Source organism: Heptranchias perlo, chromosome 20, assembly GCF_035084215.1.
Source record: "Heptranchias perlo isolate sHepPer1 chromosome 20, sHepPer1.hap1, whole genome shotgun sequence".
In the NCBI taxonomy this organism is placed as follows: Eukaryota; Metazoa; Chordata; class Chondrichthyes; order Hexanchiformes; family Hexanchidae; genus Heptranchias; species Heptranchias perlo.
Window position 1 is genome coordinate 21,731,930 of NC_090344.1, and position 22,164 is coordinate 21,754,093.

Below are 22,164 nucleotides of genomic sequence, written 5' to 3' on the forward strand. Positions count from 1 at the left end.
GCGAGAGGGCGAATGCGAGAGAGGGAATGCGAGAGAGGGAATGCGAGAGAGGGAATGCGAGAGAGGGAATGCGAGAGAGGGAATGCGAGAGAGGGAATGCGAGAGAGCGAATGCGAGAGGGTGAATGCGAGAGGGTGAATGTGAGAGAGTGAATGTGAGAGAGTGAATGTGAGAGAGTGAATGTGAGAGAGTGAATGTGAGAGGGTGAATGTGAGAGGGTGAATGTGAGAGAGTGAATGTGAGAGAGTGAATGTGAGAGGGAGAATGTGAGAGGGTGAATGTGAGAGAGTGAATGTGAGAGGGTGAATGTGAGAGAGTGAATGTGAGAGAGTGAATGTGAGAGAGTGAATGTGAGAGAGTGAATGTGAGAGGGTGAATGTGAGAGGGTGAATGTGAGAGAGTGAATGTGAGAGAGTGAATGTGAGAGAGTGAATGTGAGAGAGTGAATGTGAGCGAGTGAATGTGAGAGGGTGAATGTGAGAGAGTGAATGTGAGAGGGTGAATGTGAGAGGGTGAATGTGAGAGGGTGAATGTGAGGGAGTGAATGTGAGAGGGTGAATGTGAGAGAGCGAATGTGAGAGGGCGAATGTGAGAGAGTGAATGTGAGAGAGTGAATGTGAGAGAGTGAATGTGAGAGAGTGAATGTGAGAGGGCGAATGTGAGAGAGCGAATGTGAGAGAGCGAATGTGAGAGGGCGAATGTGAGAGGGCGAATGCGAGAGAGGGAATGCGAGAGGGCGAATGTGAGAGAGGGAATGCGAGAGAGGGTGAATGTGAGAGAGTGAAGGTGAGAGAGTGAAGGTGAGAGAGTGAAGGTGAGAGAGTGAAGGTGAGAGAGAGAATGTGAGTGAGAGAATGAGAGAGGACGAATGAGAGAATGAATGTGAGAGTGTGAATGCGAGAGGGTGAATATGAGAGAGTGAATGTGAGAGAGAGAATGAAAGAGGACGAATGAGAGAGTGAATGTGAGAGTGAATGTGAGAGGGTGAATGTGAGAGGGTGAATGTGAGAGGGTGAATGTGAGAGGGTGAATGTGAGAGAGTGAATGTGAGAGGGTGAATGTGAGAGGGTGAATGTGAGAGGGTGAATGTGAGAGAGTGAATGTGAGAGAGTGAATGTGAGAGGGTGAATGTGAGAGAGTGAATGTGAGAGGGTGAATGCGAGAGGGCGAATGTGAGAGAGTGAATGTGAGAGAGTGAATGTGAGAGTGAATGTGAGAGGGTGAATCTGAGAGGGCGAATGCGAGAGGGTGAATGTGAGAGAGTGAATGTGAGAGAGCGAATGTGAGAGACGAAATGCGAGAGGGCGAATGTGAGAGGGCGAATGTGAGAGGGCGAATGTGAGAGGGTGAATGTGAGAGAGTGAATGCGAGAGAGGGAATGCGAGAGAGCGAATGTGAGAGGGCGAATGTGAGAGGGCGAATGTGAGAGGGTGAATGTGAGAGAGCGAATGTGAGAGGGCGAATGTGAGAGGGTGAATGTGAGAGAGTGAATGTGAGAGGGTGAATGTGAGAGAGTGAATGTGAGAGGGTGAATGTGAGAGGGTGAATGTGAGAGGGTGAATGTGAGAGAGTGAATGTGAGAGAGTGAATGTGAGAGAGGGAATCTGAGAGGGCGAATGCGAGAGAGGGAATGCGAGAGAGGGAATGCGAGAGAGGGAATGCGAGAGAGCGAATGCGAGAGGGCGAATGCGAGAGGGTGAATGCGAGAGGGTGAATGCGAGAGAGTGAATGTGAGAGGGTGAATGTGAGAGAGTGAATGTGAGAGAGTGAATGTGAGAGAGTGAATGTGAGAGGGTGAATGTGAGAGAGTGAATGTGAGAGAGTGAATGTGAGAGGGAGAATGTGAGAGGGTGAATGTGAGAGAGTGAATGTGAGAGGGTGAATGTGAGAGAGTGAATGTGAGAGGGTGAATGTGAGAGGGTGAATGTGAGAGAGTGAATGTGAGAGAGTGAATGTGAGAGAGTGAATGTGAGAGGGTGAATGTGAGAGAGTGAATGTGAGAGAGTGAATGTGAGAGAGTGAATGTGAGAGGGTGAATGTGAGAGAGTGAATGTGAGAGGGTGAATGTGAGAGGGTGAATGTGAGGGAGTGAATGTGAGAGGGTGAATGTGAGAGAGTGAATGTGAGAGGGCGAATGTGAGAGAGTGAATGTGAGAGAGTGAATGTGAGAGAGTGAATGTGAGAGAGTGAATGTGAGAGAGTGAATGTGAGAGGGCGAATGTGAGAGGGCGAATGTGAGAGGGCGAATGTGAGAGGGCGAATGCGAGAGAGGGAATGCGAGAGGGCGAATGTGAGAGAGGGAATGCGAGAGAGGGTGAATGTGAGAGAGTGAAGGTGAGAGAGTGAAGGTGAGAGAGTGAAGGTGAGAGAGAGAATGTGAGTGAGAGAATGAGAGAGGACGAATGAGAGAGTGAATGTCAGAGTGTGAATGCGAGAGGGTGAATATGAGAGAGTGAATGTGAGAGAGAGAATGAAAGAGGACGAATGAGAGAGTGAATGTGAGAGTGAATGTGAGAGGGTGAATGTGAGAGGGTGAATGTGAGAGGGTGAATGTGAGAGTGTGAATGCGAGAGGGTGAATATGAGAGAGTGAATGTGAGAGAGAGAATGAAAGAGGACGAATGAGAGAGTGAATGAGAGAGCGAATGCGAGAGAGCGAATGCGAGAGGGCGAATGCGAGAGGGCGAATGCGAGAGGGCGAATGCGAGAGGGCGAATGCGAGAGAGGGAATGCGAGAGGGTGAATGCGAGAGGGTGAATGTGAGAGGGCGAATGTGAGAGGGCGAATGTGAGAGGGCGAATGTGAGAGGGCGAATGTGAGAGGGCGAATGTGAGAGGGCGAATGTGAGAGGGCGAATGTGAGAGGGCGAATGTGAGAGGGCGAATGTGAGAGGGCGAATGTGAGAGGGCGAATGTGAGAGGGCGAATGTGAGAGGGCGAATGTGAGAGGGCGAATGTGAGAGGGCGAATGTGAGAGGGCGAATGTGAGAGGGCGAATGTGAGAGGACGAATGAGAGAGGGCGAATGTGAGAGGGCGAATGCGAGAGAGGGCGAATGCGAGAGAGGGAATGCGAGAGAGGGAATGCGAGAGGGCGAATGCGAGAGGGCGAATGCGAGAGGGCGAATGCGAGAGAGCGAATGCGAGAGAGCGAATGCGAGAGGGTGAATGCGAGAGGGTGAATGTGAGAGAGTGAATGCGAGAGAGTGAATGCGAGAGGGTGAATGCGAGAGGGTGAATGCGAGAGAGTGAATGTGAGAGAGTGAATGTGAGAGAGGGAATGTGAGAGGGCGAATGCGAGAGAGCGAATGCGAGAGGGCGAATGCGAGAGAGTGAATGTGAGAGAGCGAATGGGAGAGGGTGAATGGGAGAGGGTGAATGTGAGAGAGGGAATGTGAGAGAGGGAATGTGAGAGAGGGTGAATGTGAGAGAGGGAATGCGAGAGAGTGAATGCGAGAGAGTGAATGCGAGGGAGTGAATGCGAGAGAGTGAATGCGAGAGGGTGAATGCGAGAGGGCGAATGCGAGAGAGGGAATGCGAGAGGGTGAATGCGAGAGGGTGAATGCGAGAGGGTGAATGCGAGAGGGTGAATGCGAGAGAGTGAATGCGAGAGGGGGAATGTGAGAGGGGGAATGTGAGAGAGTGAATGTGAGAGAGTGAAGGTGAGAGAGTGAAGGTGAGAGAGTGAATGCGAGAGGGTGAATGCGAGAGGGCGAATGCGAGAGAGGGAATGCGAGAGAGGGTGAATGTGAGAGAGTGAAGGTGAGAGAGTGAAGGTGAGAGAGTGAATACGAGAGAGTGAATGCGAGAGGGTGAATGCGAGAGCGTGAATGCGAGAGGGTGAATGTGAGAGGGCGAATGCGAGAGGGCGAATGCGAGAGAGTGAATGCGAGAGGGTGAATGCGAGAGGGTGAATGCGAGAGGGTGAATGCGAGAGAGTGAATGCGAGAGAGTGAATGCGAGAGGGTGAATGCGAGAGGGTGAATGCGAGAGAGTGAATGCGAGAGGGTGAATGCGAGAGAGTGAATGCGAGAGGTTGAATGCGAGAGATTGAATGCGAGAGATTGAATGCGAGAGAGTGAATGCGAGAGGGTGAATGCGAGAGGGTGAATGCGAGAGGGTGAATGCGAGAGGGTGAATGCGAGAGAGTGAATGCGAGAGGGTGAATGCGAGAGAGTGAATGCGAGAGGGTGAATGCGAGAGGGTGAATGCGAGAGAGTGAATGCGAGAGGGCGAATGCGAGAGAGTGAATGCGAGGGAGTGAATGCGAGAGGTTGAATGCGAGAGAGTGAATGCGAGAGAGTGAATGCGAGAGGGTGAATGCGAGAGGGTGAATGCGAGAGGGTGAATGCGAGAGGGTGAATGCGAGAGGGTGAATGCGAGAGGGTGAATGCGAGAGAGCGAATGTGAGAGAGCGAATGTGAGAGGGCGAATGTGAGAGGGCGAATGCGAGAGGGCGAATGCGAGAGGGCGAATGCGAGAGGGCGAATGCGAGAGGGCGAATGCGAGAGGGCGAATGCGAGAGAGTGAATGCGAGAGGGTGAATGCGAGAGAGCGAATGCGAGAGGGCGAATGCGAGAGGGCGAATGCGAGAGGGCGAATGCGAGAGGTGGAATGCGAGAGAGTGAATGTGAGAGAGTGAATGCGAGGGAGTGAATGCGAGAGGTTGAATGTGAGAGAGTGAATGCGAGAGAGTGAATGCGAGAGAGTGAATGCGAGAGAGTGAATGCGAGAGGGTGAATGCGAGAGGGTGAATGCGAGAGGGTGAATGCGAGAGGGTGAATGCGAGAGAGTGAATGCGAGAGGGTGAATGCGAGAGGGTGAATGCGAGAGAGCGAATGCGAGAGAGTGAATGCGAGAGAGTGAATGAGAGAAGACGAATGAGAGGGTGAATGTGAGAGGGCGAATGCGAGAGAGTGAATGCGAGACAGTGAATGCGAGAGAGTGAATGCGAGAGAGTGAATGCGAGAGGGCGAATGCGAGAGGGCGAATGCGAGAGGTGGAATGTGAGAGAGTGAATGTGAGAGAGTGAATGCGAGGGAGTGAATGCGAGAGGTTGAATGTGAGAGAGTGAATGCGAGAGAGTGAATGCGAGAGAGTGAATGCGAGAGAGTGAATGCGAGAGGGTGAATGCGAGAGGGTGAATGCGAGAGGGTGAATGCGAGAGGGTGAATGCGAGAGAGTGAATGCGAGAGGGTGAATGCGAGAGGGTGAATGCGAGAGAGCGAATGCGAGAGAGTGAATGCGAGAGAGTGAATGAGAGAAGACGAATGAGAGGGTGAATGTGAGAGGGCGAATGCGAGAGAGTGAATGCGAGACAGTGAATGCGAGAGAGTGAATGCGAGACAGTGAATGTGAGAGGGTGAATGTGAGAGGGTGAATGTGAGAGGGTGAATGCGAGAGAGTGAATGCGAGAGGGTGAATGTGAGAGGGTGAATGCGAGAGAGCGAATGCGAGAGAGCGAATGTGAGAGAGAGAATGTGAGAGATTGAATAGGAGAGGGTGAATAGGAGAGGGTGAATAGGAGAGGGTGAATAGGAGAGGGTGAATGCGAGAGGGTGAACGCGAGAGAGTGAACGCGAGAGAGTGAACGCGAGAGAGTGAACGCGAGAGAGGGAACGCGAGAGAGGGAACGCGAGAGAGGGAACGCGAGAGAGGGAACGCGAGAGAGGGAACGCGAGAGAGGGAACGCGAGAGAGGGAACGCGAGAGAGTGAACGCGAGAGAGTGAACGCGAGAGAGTGAACGCGAGAGAGTGAACGCGAGAGGGTGAATGTGAGAGTGGGAATGTGAGAGAGGGAATGTGAGTCCAGCAGTGGGCTCGGTGTGGAGAATGAAGTGGGGCAGGTGGAGCATGTTTCAGTGGGGCAGCAGTGATCATAATCTCATTGGGTTTAGAATAGTTACGGAAAAGGACAAGGAACAAACAAATGTGAAAATACTGAACCGATTGGAGGGCAAATTCCAATGAGTTAAAAAGGGATCTTGTCCAGGTGGATTGGAATCAAAAATTGGCAACAATATTAATTGAACAATGGGAGGCCTTGAAGGAGGAGTTGGTTCAGGTCCAGAGTGGACAGATCCCTACGGGAGAGAAAGGAAGGGCATCCAAAGCTCGAGCTCCCTGGATGACTAAAGAAAGGAATCTTACAACACCAGGTTATAGTCCAACAAATTTATTTTAAAATCACAAGCTTTCGGAGATTATCTCCTTCGTCAGATGAATCTCCACATCATGATGACTAAAGAGATAGAGATTAAAATGAAACAGAAAAAGGAGGCTTATGACGAATGTAAGGTTCATAATACAGTAGTGAACCAGGCTGAACAAAGAAAGTACAGAGGAGATCTAAAAAAGGGAATAAGAGGTGCAAAGAGAGAGTATGAGAATAGATTGGTGGTTAACATAAAAGGGAATCCAAAAGTCTTTTATAAACATACAAACGGTAAAAGGGGAGTCAAAGGAAGGGTGGGGTCGATTAGGGACAAAAAAGGAGATCTTCTTGTGGAGGCAGAGGGCATGGCTGAGGCACTAAATGAGTACTTTACATCCGTCTTCACCAGAGAAGAGGATTCTGCCATTGTACAGTAAAGGAGGAGGTAGTAGTGATATTGGAGACGATAAAAATAGATAAAGAGGAGGTACTTAAAAGATTGGCAGTGCTCAAAGTAAAAAAGTCTTTCGGTCCAGATGGGATGCCTCCGAGATTACTGAGGGAAGTAAGGGTGTAGATAGCGGAGGCTCTGACCACAATCTTCCAATCCTCCTTGGATATGGGAGTGGTGTCTGAGGAATGGAGGATTGCAAGTGTCACACCCCTGTTCAAGAATATGGGAGAGGGATAAACCCAGCAATTACAGGCCAGTCAGCCTAACGTCGGTGGTGGGAAACTTCTCGAGGCCAGAATCCGGGACAAAATTAATTCTCACTTGGAAGAACGTGGGTTAATAAATGACAGTCAATATAGATTTGTTAAAAGTAGATTTGTTAAAAGTAAAATCATTTTATTTGATTGAGTTCTTCAATGAAATAACGGAGAGGGTTGATGAGGGTAGTGCACTCGATGTTGTGTACACGGACATTTCAAAGGCGTTTGGTAAAGTACCACCGAATGGACCTGTTGGTAAAATTGAAGCCAATAGCAGCATGGGTGCAAAATTGGCGGAGAGACAGAATGCAGAGAGCAGTGGTGAACCATTGTTTCACAGACTGGAAGGAAGTATACAGTGGTGTTCCGCAGGGGTTGGTGTTAGGACCATGACTCTTTTTGATATATATTGATGGCCTGGACGTGTAAGTAGTGGGGTGCTGCAAGGATCAGTGCTTGGGCCTCAGCTATTTACAATATATATCAATGACTTCGATGATGGGACCAAGTGTGATGTATCCAAGTTTGCTGACGACATGAAGCTCGGTGGGAAAGTAAACTGTGAGGAGGACACAAAGAGCCTGCAAAGGGATATAGACAGGTTAAGTGAGTGGGCAAGAAGGTGGAAGATAGAGTATTATTTGGGGAAATGTGAGGTATCTAACTTTGGTAGGGAGAATAGAAAAACAGAATTTTTAAAATGGTGAGAAACTATTAAATGTTGGTGTCCAGAGAGATTTGGGTGTCCTCGTACAAGAAACACCGAAAGATAACATGCAGGTACAGCAAGCAATTCGGAAGGTAAATAGAATGTTGGAATTTATTGCAAGGGGGTTGGAGTGGAAGAATAAGGAAGTCTTGTTGCAATTGTACAGGGCTTTGGTGAGACCACACCTGGAATACTGTGGACAGTTGTGCTCTCCTTATCTGAGGAAGGGCATATGCAGCGAAGGTTCACAGGATTGATTCCTGGGATGAGACAGTTGTCCAATGAGGAGAAATTGAACAGAATGGGCCTATACTCTCTGGAGTTCAGAAGAATGTTAGATATTTTATCAGTACATTAAGAACAAGAGGATAGCTCAGGAAAAGGTGGGACCTATCAGGGATGATAAGGGTAACTTGTGTGTCGAAGCAGAACATGTGGGTAGGGTTTGAAATGAATATTTTTTCTCCGTATTGACAAAGGAACAGGATGATCCAGACGTAGTAGTTAAAAGAGGACAGGTGTGAAATATTGGATAAGGTAAACATAACGAGAGAGGAAGTACCAGAGGGACTGGAATCCTTGAAAGTTGATAAGTCACCAGGGCCGGATGGATTGTTTCCTAGGCTATTAGAGGAAGCCAGGGAGGAAATAGCGGATGCTCTGAGGATCATTTTCCAATCCTCACTAGATACAGGGGAGGTACCAGAAGACTGCAAACGTAAAACCATTGTTTAAAAAGGTTACAAGGGAAAGACCGAACAATTATAGGCCGGTCAGTCTTACCTCGGTGGTGGGCAAACTATTACAATCAATACTGAGAGATAGGATAAACTGTCACTTGGAAAGGCATGGTTTAATTAGGGATAGTCAGCATGGATTTGTTCAGGGAAGGTCATGCCTTCCAAATCTGATTAAATTATTTGAGGAAGTGACAAGGAGGATTGATGAGGGTCGTGCTGTTGGATGTTGTCTACATGGATTGTAGCAAGGCATTTGACAAGGTCCCACGTGGCAGACTGGTCAGAAAGGTAAAAGCCCATGGGATACAGGGAAATGTGGTGAATTAGATCCAAAATTGGCTCAGTAACAGGAAACAAAGGGTAAAAGTTGATGGATATCTTTGCGAATGGAAATCTGTTTCCAGTGGTGTGCCATCGGGCTCAGTGTTGGGTCCCTGCTGTTTGTGGTATATCTTAATGATTTGGACTTGAATGTCGGGAGCATGATAGGCAAATGTGCAGATAATACAAAAACTTTTTTACCCAGAGGGTGGTGGGTGCATGGAATTCACTGCCCGAATTGGTGGTAGAGGTAGGGACCCTCAACTCTTTTAAAAAGTACCTGGACCTGCACCTAAAGTGCTGTAAGCTGCAGGGCTACGGACCGGGTGCTGGAAGGTGGGATTAGAATGGGCACCTGGTTGTTCTTCGAGCCGGCGCGGACACAATGGGCCGAATGGCCCCTTTCTGTGCTGTATCTTTTCTATGGTTCTAGGAATGAGAGGTGATCTCATTGAAACTTGTAAGATTCTGAGAGGGCTTGAGAGGGTACATATTGAGAGGATGTTTCCCCTGGCTGGAGAGTGTCGAAGTACTAGCACTGTCTCAGGATAAGGGGTCGGCCATTTAAGACTGAGATGAGAAGGAATTTCATCACTGAGAGGGTTGTAAATCTTTGGAATTCTCTCCCTCAGAGGGCTGTGGATGCAAAGTCGTTGAGTATATGCAAGGCTGAGATTGATAGATTTTTGGACTCGAAGGGAATCAAGGGATATGTGGATTGCTCCCTGACCTTCACCATTTCTCCTGCATACACAGACGCTCCTTGCCCGATCACCATTTCTCAATTCATCGACAGAATCCCCCGACCTTCACCATTTCTTTTTCATTTACAGACGCTCCCCGATCTGTCATCATTTATCGTCTATTTGCAGATGCTCCCTGACCGATCACCACTTATCCTTCATTTACAGACTCTCCCTGACCGATCACCATTTCTCCTTCATTTACAGATACTCCCTGACCGATCACCATTTCTCCTTCATTTACAGATACTCCCTGACTGATCATCATTTCTCCGTCATTGACAGACACTTCCTGACCAATACCCATTTCTTCATCATTTACAGACGCTCCCTGACCAATCACCATTTCTCCTTCATTTACAGACGCTCCCTGACCAATCACCATTTCTCCTTCATTTACAAATGCTCCCTGACCCGTCACCATTTCTCCTTCATTTACACACACTCCCTGACCGATCACGATTTCTCCTTCATTTACAGACGCTCCCTGACCGATCACCAATTCTCCTTCATTTACAGACGCTACCTGACCCGTCACCATTTCTCCTTCATTTACACACACTCCCTGACCGATCACGATTTCTCCTTCATTTACAGACGCTCCCTGACCCATCACCATTTCCCCTTCATTTACTGACACTCCCTGACCGATCTCCATTTCTCCTTCATTTACAGACGCTCCCTGACCGATCACCATTTCTCCTTCATTTACAGACGCTCCCTGACCAATCACCATTTCTCCTTCATTTACAGACGCTCCTTGACCGATCACCATTTCTCCTTCATTTACAGACTCTCCCTGACCGATCACCATTTCTCCTTCATTTACAGACGCTCCTTGACCGATCACCATTTCTCCTTCATTTACAGACGCTCCCTGACCGATCACCATTTCTCCTTCATTTACAGACGCTCCCTGATTCGATGAGTCACGAGGTTTGACGCTGACTCTGCGCATGCTCGGAGGCCGCGGGCCGTGTGTTGAGTTTCGGGTCTGATCTAAACCGGAGCCCCCGGAGTGTAGAGAGAGAGAGGAGAATGTTCACTGTTTGATATTCGGGCCCGGGGCCGCACTCGGGGTTTGTGAAGCCCCCGCCCCCTCCCCCGGGGTTTATTAACCCGCTCCCCCCGCCCATCTCTCACCTGTTGCCGACACGATCTCGGCCTCACTCCCCGCCCGCCGCGCATGCTCAGCTCACACTGCCCGGGTGATTGACGGGAGCTCCGGACCAATAGGAAGAGCGGAGAGGGACTGGAGGACCGAGCGGGCGGTTGGTCCTCCAACCAATGGGAGTGTGTGAGGGGCGGGACTTGCGGCACCGAGTGGGCGGGGCTGAGCCCGGATCTCCCTCATTGGCTGAAACTCTGCCTCATTTTGAAAGCTGATTGGTGTGAAACTCTTGGGGAAAACTGGCCCTTTGTGTTGTGGAGAAAAACCGATGGAACCGAGTGGGTGGAGCAAAGATTTCAACATTGGGAATGAAATGGATTAATTCAGGACAGACAGCAGGGATTATTGGAGGAAATAACACAGTGTGGGGATAAAATGCAATGGAGGTTGTGAAGATGGATTGTTAAAAAGTGTTTGAGAAGATGCCGGACAGGAGGCTTGTTGATCAGATTCAAGCTCACGGTATTAAAGGGAGTGGGTCAGTGTGGATGGGAAGTTGGAGAAAGGGCAGAGTGGTGGTTAATGGATGTTTTTCAGACTGTGGGGATGTAAACAGTGGTGTCCCCAGGGGCAGTGTTGGGACCATTGCTCTTCTCAATACAGAGCAATGACCTGGGCTTGGGTACAAGGGCATAAGATCAACATTTCCTGACAACACCAAGATAGGGAGCATTAAGAACTGTGAAGAGGAATGTTAGCAACTTCAGTGTGGCATCGGAACATAAGGAACAGGAGTAGGCCATTCAGCCCCTCGAGCCTGTTCCACCATTCAGTGAGATGGGTGTCAGTGACTGTGGGGTTGGATTATATCAGACAGGAGGATGTTGGTATCAGTGACTGTGGAGTTGGTTTTAATCAGTTCGGAGGAGATTTGTGTCAGTGCCTGTGGTGTTTTTTTTATCAGACTGGAGGTGATTGGTGTCAATGACTGGGTTCAGGAACTGGAATTAGCCATTCAGCCCCTGAAGCCTACTCCGCCATTCAATTGGATCAGGACCAATCTGTATCACAACTCCATTTACTTGACTTTGCTCCATATCCCTTGCAACCCTCACACAACACAAATCTATCAATCTCAATATTGAAAATTTCAATCGAGCCCCAGCATCCACAGCCTCTCAGGGAAGTGAGTTTGTGTGAAAAATTGCCACCTTATTTTGCTCTTAAATGACCTCGCTCTAATTTTAAGATTATCAAGAAGGTGGCAGATGGAGTACAATGTGGGGAAATGTGGAAATTATTCACTTTGGTAGGAAGAATAGAAAAGCAGAATATTTTTTAAAAGGTGAGAGTCTAAGAAATGTTGGTGTTCAGAGGGATTTGTGTGTCCTTGTACACAGAGCACAGAAAGTTAACATGCAGGTACAGCAAACAATTAGGAAAGCAAATAATATGTTGGCCTTTATTTTAAGTGGGTTGGAGAATAAGAGTAAGGAAGTCTTGCTGCAATTATATAGGGCTTTGGTGAGACCACACCTGGAGTACTGTGTGCAGTTTTGGTCTCCTTACCCGAGCAAGGATATACTTGCCTTAGAGGGAGTGCAACAAAGGTTCACTAGATTGATTCCTGGGATGAGAGGGTTGTTGTATGCGGAGAGATTAAGTAGAATGGCCCTATATTCTCTGGAGTTTAGAAGAATGCGAGATGATCTCATTGAAACATCTAACATTCTTGGAGGGCTTGACAGGGTCGATGCTGAGAGGCTGTTTCCCCTGGCTGGAAAGTCGAGAATGAGGGGGCATAGTCTCAGGATAAGTGATCGGCCATTTAGGACTGAGATGAGGAAAAATTTCTTTAATCAGAGGGTGGTGAATCCTTAGAATTCTCAACACCAGAGGGCTGTGGATGCTCAGTCATTGAGTATATTCAAGAATGAGATCAAGAGATTTTTGTACACCAAGGGAATCAAGGAATCAGGCAGGAAAGTGGAGTTAAGATAGAAGATCAGCCATGTACTTACTGAATGGCAGAGCAGGCTCGAGGGGCCGTATGGCCCACTCCTGCTCCTATTTCTTTTGCCCTCTTGTTCTGGATTCCCCCTCCAGAAGAAATCATTTCTCTGTATCTACCTTATTGTTAACCTTTATTATCTTAAACATCTCGATGAGATCACATCTCAATGTTTTAAAATCAATGGAATAAAAACTAAGTTTATGCAACACGTCCTCATAATTTAATCCCTTTAACCCCGGCATCATTCTGGTGAATCTGCACTGTATCTTTCCCAAGGCCGATTGATCTCTCTCTTTCGGTTCGGTGCCCAGTTCTCCAGGTGGGGTCTGACCAAGGTTCTTTGCAACTGAAGCATCACTTCTGTATTCCAACCCCACTCAAGATAAAGGTCAACATTAAATTAGACTTGTTGATTATTGTCAAGATTTGTAAGGTATTTGCAAAGGATTCGAGGGAATCTTAGAGTTGGGATTTTTCTTTATTCTGTCCACTCAAGGAGTTTGATAACAGACTCTTTTGAATTTATTGCTGGATTATTGAGCCGTGATGTGTTTTCTTGTTTGTATTTTGTTAAATACATTTGCAGAGTGGATTTAAATTTAAGCCGAGATTCCCAGGCCTGATGCTCTATTCACGCATTGAAGGTGATGGAGATGCTGTGGGACACACGATAAGTCCAGTAGCTGAAAGTGATTCACAGGCTGGGTTTTGTGTTTAGTGATCCCGGGTACATTACCAATACCTTCCCTGGATCCCAAGGCTGCAAAATGCACTCAGGAAGGACCGGGGAACTGGGACTTGGCCATGAGAGTAATTGAAGGTATGCGAACTGAAATAATTTACAGTGAGAAAGGAGAAAAGGCATAATAATCGGTAATTAGGACATCAATTAGTCTCTTATCTTGAATTCAGCAAGTAATTGAACCATTCTGTTTGAAACAAAGTTGATTTATTTGACATAAATCCAGAATATTGAATTTCAGTCCAGTTATAGCGGTTATTAACATCAGCAGAAACAAATCCAAATTGCCAGTATGAAGTTCTGCTGCTGAAACCCTCATCCATGCTTTTGTTTATCTCTAGACTCGACTATTCCAATGCTCTCCAGGCCCGGCCTTCCACTTTACACCCTCCGTAAACTTGAACCCACAATATCCAGATCGATAATCAGTCGCATTATTCATTGTGTCACTGGCCCAGGCTGTGGAGAACACGGAGCAGCTCACACTCCCACAGCACTGCGGTATGAGCAGGTACCGAGTCAGCCTCAGTCATGAGCAGTGGAATCCACGAGTCCGGGTGTGTCAAAGGTGCACGGTGAACAATCACCAAAGTGAAGCATTTTGCGCTTCCCTTCGATACCTCAGCTGGTCAAGTGACAAGACTGTCGTGGAAAAAAGACATAGTCATCCTTATGTCATTTGTTGAATTCCGGCTTGAAGGAGTACGTGTGCTTTTGCAATAAGCAGCAATTAGTTCAAGGTCACTCTCTTAACTTTACAGGCACCTTACAGATTAACATGTTGCCATGAAGGCACAGGACGCCTCTTTTCCTTTCTCAAACTTTAAAACTTTTTGTGTCTGCCCAAACAAGGCTGTTTTGCCTCTGCTCACCAGCAGGGAGTGCTTTTGAGCAGCAATACTTCAAAACACTCAGCTCTCGCTTTCAGGCAAAAGAAGTCTTTGATCAGCACCGGACTCCATGAGTCTGAACATGTCAACAGGCGCACGGTGAACAATCACCAAAGACAATCCTTTCTATCGCTTCCCTTCGATAGCTCAGCTGGTAGAGCGGAGGACTGTAGTGAATTAAACAATTAAAGTAATCCTTAGGTCGCTGGTTCAATTCCGGCTCGAAGGAGTGAGTGTGCTTTTGGAATAAGCAGCAATGACCTCAAGGTCGTTCTCTGAACTTTGCAGGCACCTCCCAGATTAACATGTTGCCACTGAGTCACAGGACACCACTTTTCCTTTCTCAAACCTGAAAGCTTTCTGTGTGTGCCCGAGCACGGCTGTTTCACTCGAGCATTTCCCTCTGCTCACCAGCAGGGAGTGCCTTTGAGCAGCAACACTTCAAATCGCCCTCAATTTCAGGCAAAAAGGTCTTCGATCAGTCAGTCAGTCAGGGCTCACGCTGCTCCCTCAAGCTCGGGCGGCTGTTGCTTTCCGGTGACCTCGTCTTCCTTCCGCAGGCTCGGGCTCTTCTCAGCATCATTCATGATTACTGTGGCTTCCCGTTCTGCTGTTCCTCACTTGTTGATGCTCGATACCGCCGATTGGAGCAAAGTATTTAATATATTCAGGGAGCGGCAACCCAAGGCAAGATTTCTCTGCTGGTCGTGGAGCAGCTTGGAGGCGAGTGCGAGGCGGGAACTGTGAAGGACGATTTACAAACAGCAAACGAGGAATTAGCTCAACTGGCAGAGCGCTCACTTGGCATGTGAAGAGTAGCGGGATCATTGATTATATTCTCCACTCACCGATTGCCTTGGTGCAATTATACAGAAACAAGAGTGTTGTCAGCGAGTCCATAGCCCATGTACTTCCTAAACTTCACTGTGTGTTTGGGTACAGTGAGGACAAGGGGCAGCAAATCTTTTGATGTGCTGCAGTCAGCAAAAGTTCTTGATTTTGCTATGCAGTAAAGATGGAAAGATGAGGTGAGAGATGGAAAAAAAGCTTCGTAATCACTGAGGTCTTCTGTGAAGATTGAATTCAGGACTCTCAGATTATGACACTGATGCATTGCTTGCTGCACTGAGAAGGCACTTACCAGGTATGTAGCCAGGCAGCACAACCAAGTAGGACAGCTTGCAAGGTATTGAATGCGATAAAATAATGCACAGTTTTCAAAAAAAACCCAAGCTAGATAGGAGTCAAACCTACAGTGTTGTCATCCGTAGTCAGATGCGTTATCCATTGCACCACTGGCCCAGGCTATAATGAGTTAGTAGCAGTGGGAGACAGTGGGCATGGCAGAGGTACTAAATAAATACTTTGCATCTGTCTTTGCCAAGGAAGAAGATGGTGCCAGAGTGTCAGTAAAGGCAGATGTAGTTGAGATACTTGATTGGCTAAAAATTCATAAAAAGGAGGTACTTGAAAAGCTGGCTGGACTTAAAGTGGAAACGTCACCTTGTCCGGATGGGATGCATTCCAGGTTGCTGAGGGAAGTAACGGTGGAAATTGTAGAGGTACTGCCCATAATCTTCCAAACATCCTTAGATATGGGGGTGATGCCAGAGGACTGGAGAATTGCAAATGTTACACCACTGTTCTCGAAAGGGTGAAAGATAAAACCCAGCATCTACAGACCAGTCAGTTTAACCTCAGTGGTGGGGAAAGTTCTAGCAGCGATGATCCGGGGCACAATTAGCAGTCACTTGGACAAGGATTAGGGAAAGCCAGCACGGATTTGTTAAAGGCAAATCGTGTTTAACTAACTTGATACAGATTTTTGATAAGGTAACAGAGAGGGTCGATGAGGGCAATGCAGTTGATGTGGTGTGTATGGACTTCCAAAAGGCGTTAGTTAAAGTGCCGCACAATGGACTTGTCATCAAGATTAAAGCACATGGAATAAAAGGGGCAGTAGCAGCATTGATACAAAATTGGCTAAATAACAGGAAACAGAGAGTAGTGGTGAACAGTTGTTTTTCGGAATGGAGGGAGGTGGGCAGTGGTGTTCCCCAGGGGTCGGTGCTGGGACCACTGCTTTTCTTGATATATATTAATGACTTGGACTTGTGTATACAGGGCACAATTTCCAAATTTGCAGATGACACAAAACTTAAAAGTGCAGTGAATAGTGAGGATAATAAACTGTGAGGAGGAGAGTGATTTACTTCAAGAGGTTCCCAATTCGATTCGGAAATGCAGTGGATCCGTGACTCTAACACAGGCGGACACCCTAAATGGGAAGATATGGAGGAAAAATTAGGATAAATGAGATGGTGGCCGGGTATGAGACGGGATATTAAAGATCTTGTGGCGGGATGTGTGATTTGTGCTCGATCTAACCCTGTAAGGAAACACAATCGGGCGGCTCGGATGTGACAACCACCCTCGGGTCCATGAGATCGGATACAGATTGATTATACAGGGCCCTTACCGACTACCTCACCCGGTCATCAATATCTCCTGGTTGGGGGAGATCCATTCTTAAGGCTCTTCCCACCCGCAATCAGATGGCTGAAACTACCGCTACTAAACTTGTTTATGATGTCTTTACTCAGTGGGGAATCCCTCGGATAGTGGATTCTGATAATTGATCCTCATTTGTCGGGGCTGTGGTAAAAGGTATCCTGGAAATACTCGAGATTGATCAGAAGTTCCATATTACTTTCCACCCCAAGCAGCAGGACAAGTGGAAGGTATGAATGGCCCCATCAAAAAGGAATTGGTCAAATCTCTGAATCGGACCTGTTCCAATTGGGACTTGGTCCTTCCCCTTGTCTTGATGCGGATCCGTGCTAGGATGTGCAAATCTACAGGGTTTGCACGAAGCACGGGCCGTCCAATGCAATTCTGGAAGAATCTTCTTCCTCCATTTGCCCCTGATGATCAGACACAGGTCTTGTATCAGAAGTGGATGCAACGCTTCAAAAGAGCATCTCCTCGCTGTACAAGTGAGTGTGGGAGCTACTGACGAAACTAACCTTGTCCGTAGGATTGTACGGTATGATGATAGGTCAGATATTTCTGAAATGGAGCTTGGACAGAAAGTTATGGTCCTGAATCCAAGGCCCATGGTACATTTTGGTTCCACAAAATGGAAAGTTCGGTTTGCAGTCGTTGACAGACTGGGCCCCTCTTTATATGCTGTCAACATGGGGTAATTGGGCGTCTCATGGAAGCAGGTAACGCAAATTAAAACGTTTGGAATACAGAAGGGGAAATGAGGGGAAAAAAACAGCATTAAGATTCTTTAGCCTATGGCAGAAGTTCTTTTGTTTTCAGTGTCCTGTCTCTGTAGGAAGTCGGTGTGATGCTGTCTTTTTATAAAAGCCGGTGTCAATGTTTCGATGTTATTGGCTGTCGCTACATTTTCCCTCATGATTAAAGGATCAACTGCTGTCTCTGTGATAACAAACTGGTGAAATCTTGTAGATTGCGCTGCAGCATTGTTTCACAGAGTGGACTATTTAAAAGAAATCTGGATTTAGTTGTATTAGGACCTTTGTGCATCTTTTGCAGGCACAAGGACTGAAAAGTAGAAAGGATTTTTTTTCTTTTTCATTTGGCAAAGTTTTGAAAGAAAAGTTTAATTGAAAGCTGTGAGAAGCTGTTTGACACTGGTCAGTGATGTCTGGGTCCGTCTTCTTCCTGCCTAAAAATTGACGCCTTCCACAAGCAGCTGTGTCTTTTTTTTGGTTTCTGGTATGTGCTTGACTCGGCTTAAATCTTGGCAACATTCAGGAGAAGGACAAAATGTTGGAGTGAGCGATGAAAACTTTGTTTCTCCGACAGATGACCGCTGATAAAGAGTCTCCGAGAGTGAATCCAGCCACGATCCAAGGAGATGGTTCTACTCTCTTGTCTGTGGTGCATTGTTGCTCATGGTGGGGACAATATTGTTGGTGTCTGTTGGTCCGCAAAAAGCTTTCATCTTTGAAACTTCTGTCTCTGTCCCATCGAGCCCTATTAAACATGGGGCTGACTGGGTGGAAGGAGTAAATGATCAATGTCGTATCTCTGGGACTGCTTTTACCGATGTGACCCGAAATGAGACTTTGTGTATAATGGCTCGGTGAAATGTTTGGAGAGTCAATGGATGAATTGTGGTCGCAGAATTAAGATCCTTATAGGAATGGAATGCGGGGACAATAATATGTTTACGCCAGGGTGCTTACGGTGTAAATTAATTAATGATTCAGGCTTGATGCGTTATGAAGGAGGAATGTGCGTCGCAGGTACAGTCTATTAAGCGGTGCAGTGACGATCGTAGGGGCCACTATGATCGGTTACAATATCCATTATGAAGTCGTTCACAAGAAGGCCTCCATGTGGAGTGACATCAGTGGTCTGAGGTAACTGTCTGATAACGGAACCACCCTCAGTGTCTTGCGCTATGTGTGGTGGCATGATAATGAATCCTCTTACACGTAAACCTTTTCAATAAACACTCGAATATTGCCGTGAACATCTGTGTACATTCTTCACATACTCGCACAGGCAATATTGGGAGGTGACATGTAACGCTCCCACCGTCCTGACAGGCTTGTGTGGGACAGCAGGTGAAAGGATGTCGGTTTCTATAAGGGTGAACCCTTTGCCCTGCCTCAATGTGGATCCTAAACCACTCCTGTACCGGGAAGTGGCACAACAGTGTCACTGCATGATGTGAGCCAGCCCCAGATCAGGGCAGGTCCTCTTGTTCCGATGCTCCACCTGAATCTTACATTATATCAGGTTATGAATCAGAAAATAGTGCACGTTTCAAATCCATTTTCTTTGCTTGATGTGTCGCGGAAGTATAATAATTGTTCACAGTACGTGTCCAGTGTCCAAGTCAGGGTAAAACATGACCTTCTAAATACCCTAGCGACCGGAGCGGAATCTCCAAATGCCATGATTAATGAAGTCCAAGTGAACAAATTACAAACACTGGGTAAAGATGTAAAAGCAATGGCTCATCCCATTAAAGATGCGCTCGGGGCTGAATTTATATATTTTGTTTAATTCGTTCATAGGATGTGGGCGTCGCTGGCGAGGCCAGCATTTATTGCCCATCCCGAATTACCCTTGAGAAGGTGGTGGTGAGCCGCCTTCTTGAACCGCTGCAGTCCGTGTGGTGAAGTTTCTCCCACAGTGCTGTTAGGAAGGGAGTTCCAGGATTTTGACCCAGCGACGATGAAGGAACGGCGATATATTTCCAAGTCGGGATGGTGTGTGACTTGGCGGGGAACATGCAGGTGGTGTTGTTCCCATGTGCCTGCTGCTCTTGTCCTTTTCGGTGGTAGAGGTCGCGGGTTTGGGAGGTGCTGTCGAAGAAGCCTTGGCGAGTTGCTACAGTGCATCCTGTAGATGGTACACAGCTTGGCTACGTGGCACCGCTGGTGAAGGGAGCGAATGTTTAGGGTGGCGGATGGGGTGCCAATCAAGCGGACTGCTTCCTCCTGGATGGTGTCGAGCCTCTTCAGCGTTGTTGGAGCTGCACTCATCCTGGCAAGTGGAGAGTATTCCATCACACTCTTGACTTGTTCCTTGTAGATGGTGGAAAGGCTTTGGGGAGTCAGGAGGTGAGTTACTCGCCGCAGAATACCCAGCCTCTGACCTGCTCTTGTAGCCACAGTATTTATATGGCTGATCCAGTTATATTTCTGGTCAATGGTGACCCCCAGGATGTTGATGGTGGGGGATTCGGCGATGGTAATGCCGTTAATGTCAAGGGGAGATGGTTAGACTGTCTCTTGTTGGAGATGGTCATTGCCTGGCACTTGTCCTGCACAAATGTTACTTGCAACTTATCTGCCCAAGCCTGGATGTTGTCCAGTTCTTGCTGCATGCGGGCTTGGATTGCTTCATTATTTGAGGGGTGGCGAATGGAACTGAACACTGTGCAATCATCAGCGAACATCCCCATTTCTGACCTTATGATGGAGGCAAGGTCATTGATGAAGCAGCTGAAGATGGTTGGGCCGAGGACACTGGCCTGAGGAACTCCTGAAGCAATGTCCTAGAGCTGAGATGATTGGACCCCAACAACCACTACCATCTTCCTTTGTGCTAGGTATGACTGCAGCCAGTGGAGAGTTTTCTCCCTGATTCCCATTGACTTCAATTTTACAAGGGCTCCTTTGTGCCACACTTGGTGAATTGTTGCCTTGATGTCAAGGGCAGACACTCTCACCTCACCTCTGGAATTCAACTCTTTTGTCTGTCTCTGTTTGGATCAAGGCTGTAATGAGGTCTAGAGCCGAGTAGCACTGGCGGAACACAAACTGAGCATCGGTGAGCAGGTCATTGGTGAGTAAGTGATGCTTGAAAGCACTGTCGACGACACTTTCCATCACTTTGCTGATGATTGAGTGTGGACTGATGGGGTGGCAATTCGCCAGATTGGATTTTATCCTGCTTTTTGTGGACAGGAAATAACTAGTTAATTTTCCAAACTGTCTAGTAGATTCCAGTGAAGCAGCTGTACTGTAACAGTTTGGCTAGAGGCGCGGCTAGTTCTGGAGCACAAGTCTTCAGCACGACAGCCGGGATGTTGTCGGGGCCTATGGCCTTTTCTTTATCCAGTGCACTCAGCCGTTTCTTGATATCACGTGGAGTGAATCGAATTGGCTGAAGACTGGCTTCGGTGAAGGTGGGGATATCGGGAGGAGGCCGAGCTGGATCATCGACTCCACAATTCTGGCTGCAGATGGTTGCAAACGCTTCAACCTTGTCTTTTGCACTCACATGCTGTTCTCTGCAATCATTGAGGATGGGGATGTTTACCGATCCTCCTCCCCACGGTTAGTTGCTTAATTGTCCACCACCATTCACGACTGGATGTGGCATCACTGCAGAGCATTGATCTGATCCGTTGGCTGTGGAATCGCTTAGCTCTGTCTGAAGCATGTTGTTTCCGCTGTTTAGCATGCATGTAGTCCTGAATTGTAGCTTCACCAGGTTGGCACCTTATTTTTAGGTACGACTGGTGATGTTCCTGGCATGCTCTTCTACACTCCTCATTGAACCAGGGTTGATCCCCTGGCTTGTTGGTAATGGTAGAGTGAGGAATATGCCGGGCCATGAGGTTACAGATTGTGCTGGAATACAATTCTGTTGCTGCTGATGGCCCACAGCGCCTCATTGATGCCCAGTTTTGAGCTGCTGTATCTGTTCTGAATCTATCCCATTTAGCACGGTGGTAGTGCCACACAACACGTTGGATGGTGTCCTCAGTGCAAAGACGGGACTTCACCTCCATGAGGACTGTGCGGTAGTCACTCCTAACAATACTGTCATGGACAGATGGATTTGCCACAGGTAGATTGGTGAGGACGAGGTCAAGTAAGTTTTTCCCTCGTGTTGGTTCGCTCACCACCTGCCACAGGCCCAGTCCGGCAGCTATGTCCTTTAGAACTCGGCCAGCTCAGTCAGTAGTGGTGCTACCGAGCCACTCTTGGTGATGGACATTGAAGTCCCCCACCCAGAGTACATTCTGTGCCCTTGCTACCCTCAGTGCTTCCTCCAAGTGGTGTTCAACATGGAGGAGGACTGATTCATCAGCTGAGGGAGGGCGGTCGATGATATTCAGCAGGAGGTTTCCTTGAATGAAGGGGAAATGGTGATGGGTCAGGGAGTTTCTGGAAATGAAAGAGAAATGGTGATCGGCCAGGGAGAATCTGCAAATGAAGCAGAAGTGGTGATAAGACACGGATAGTCTGTAAATGAAGGTGAAATGGTGACGTGTCAGGGAGCGTCCGTAAATGAAAGAGGTATGATGATCAGTCAGGGAGTGTCTGTAAATGAAGGTGAAATGGTGACGGGTCAGGGAGCGTCCGTAAATGAAAGAGGTATGATGATGTGTCAGGGAGTGTCTGTAATTGAAGGAGAACTGGTGATGGTTCAGGGAGTGTCTGTAAATGAAGGAGAAATGGTGATCGGTAAGGAATCGTCTGTAAATGAAGAAGAAATGGTGAATGTCAGGACGAGTCTGTAAATGAGTA

At 47.6% G+C, this 22,164-nt stretch overlaps 1 non-coding gene across 1 annotated transcript; it reads left to right on the forward strand.

Moving 5' to 3' along the window:
* The first annotated feature begins 14,270 nt into the window (after positions 1–14,270).
* Positions 14,271–14,363, forward strand: trnay-gua (transfer RNA tyrosine (anticodon GUA)). Its single transcript has 2 exons — positions 14,271–14,307; positions 14,328–14,363. It is a non-coding gene; the product is annotated as a tRNA-Tyr (tRNA).
* Positions 14,364–22,164: the final 7,801 nt, after the last annotated feature.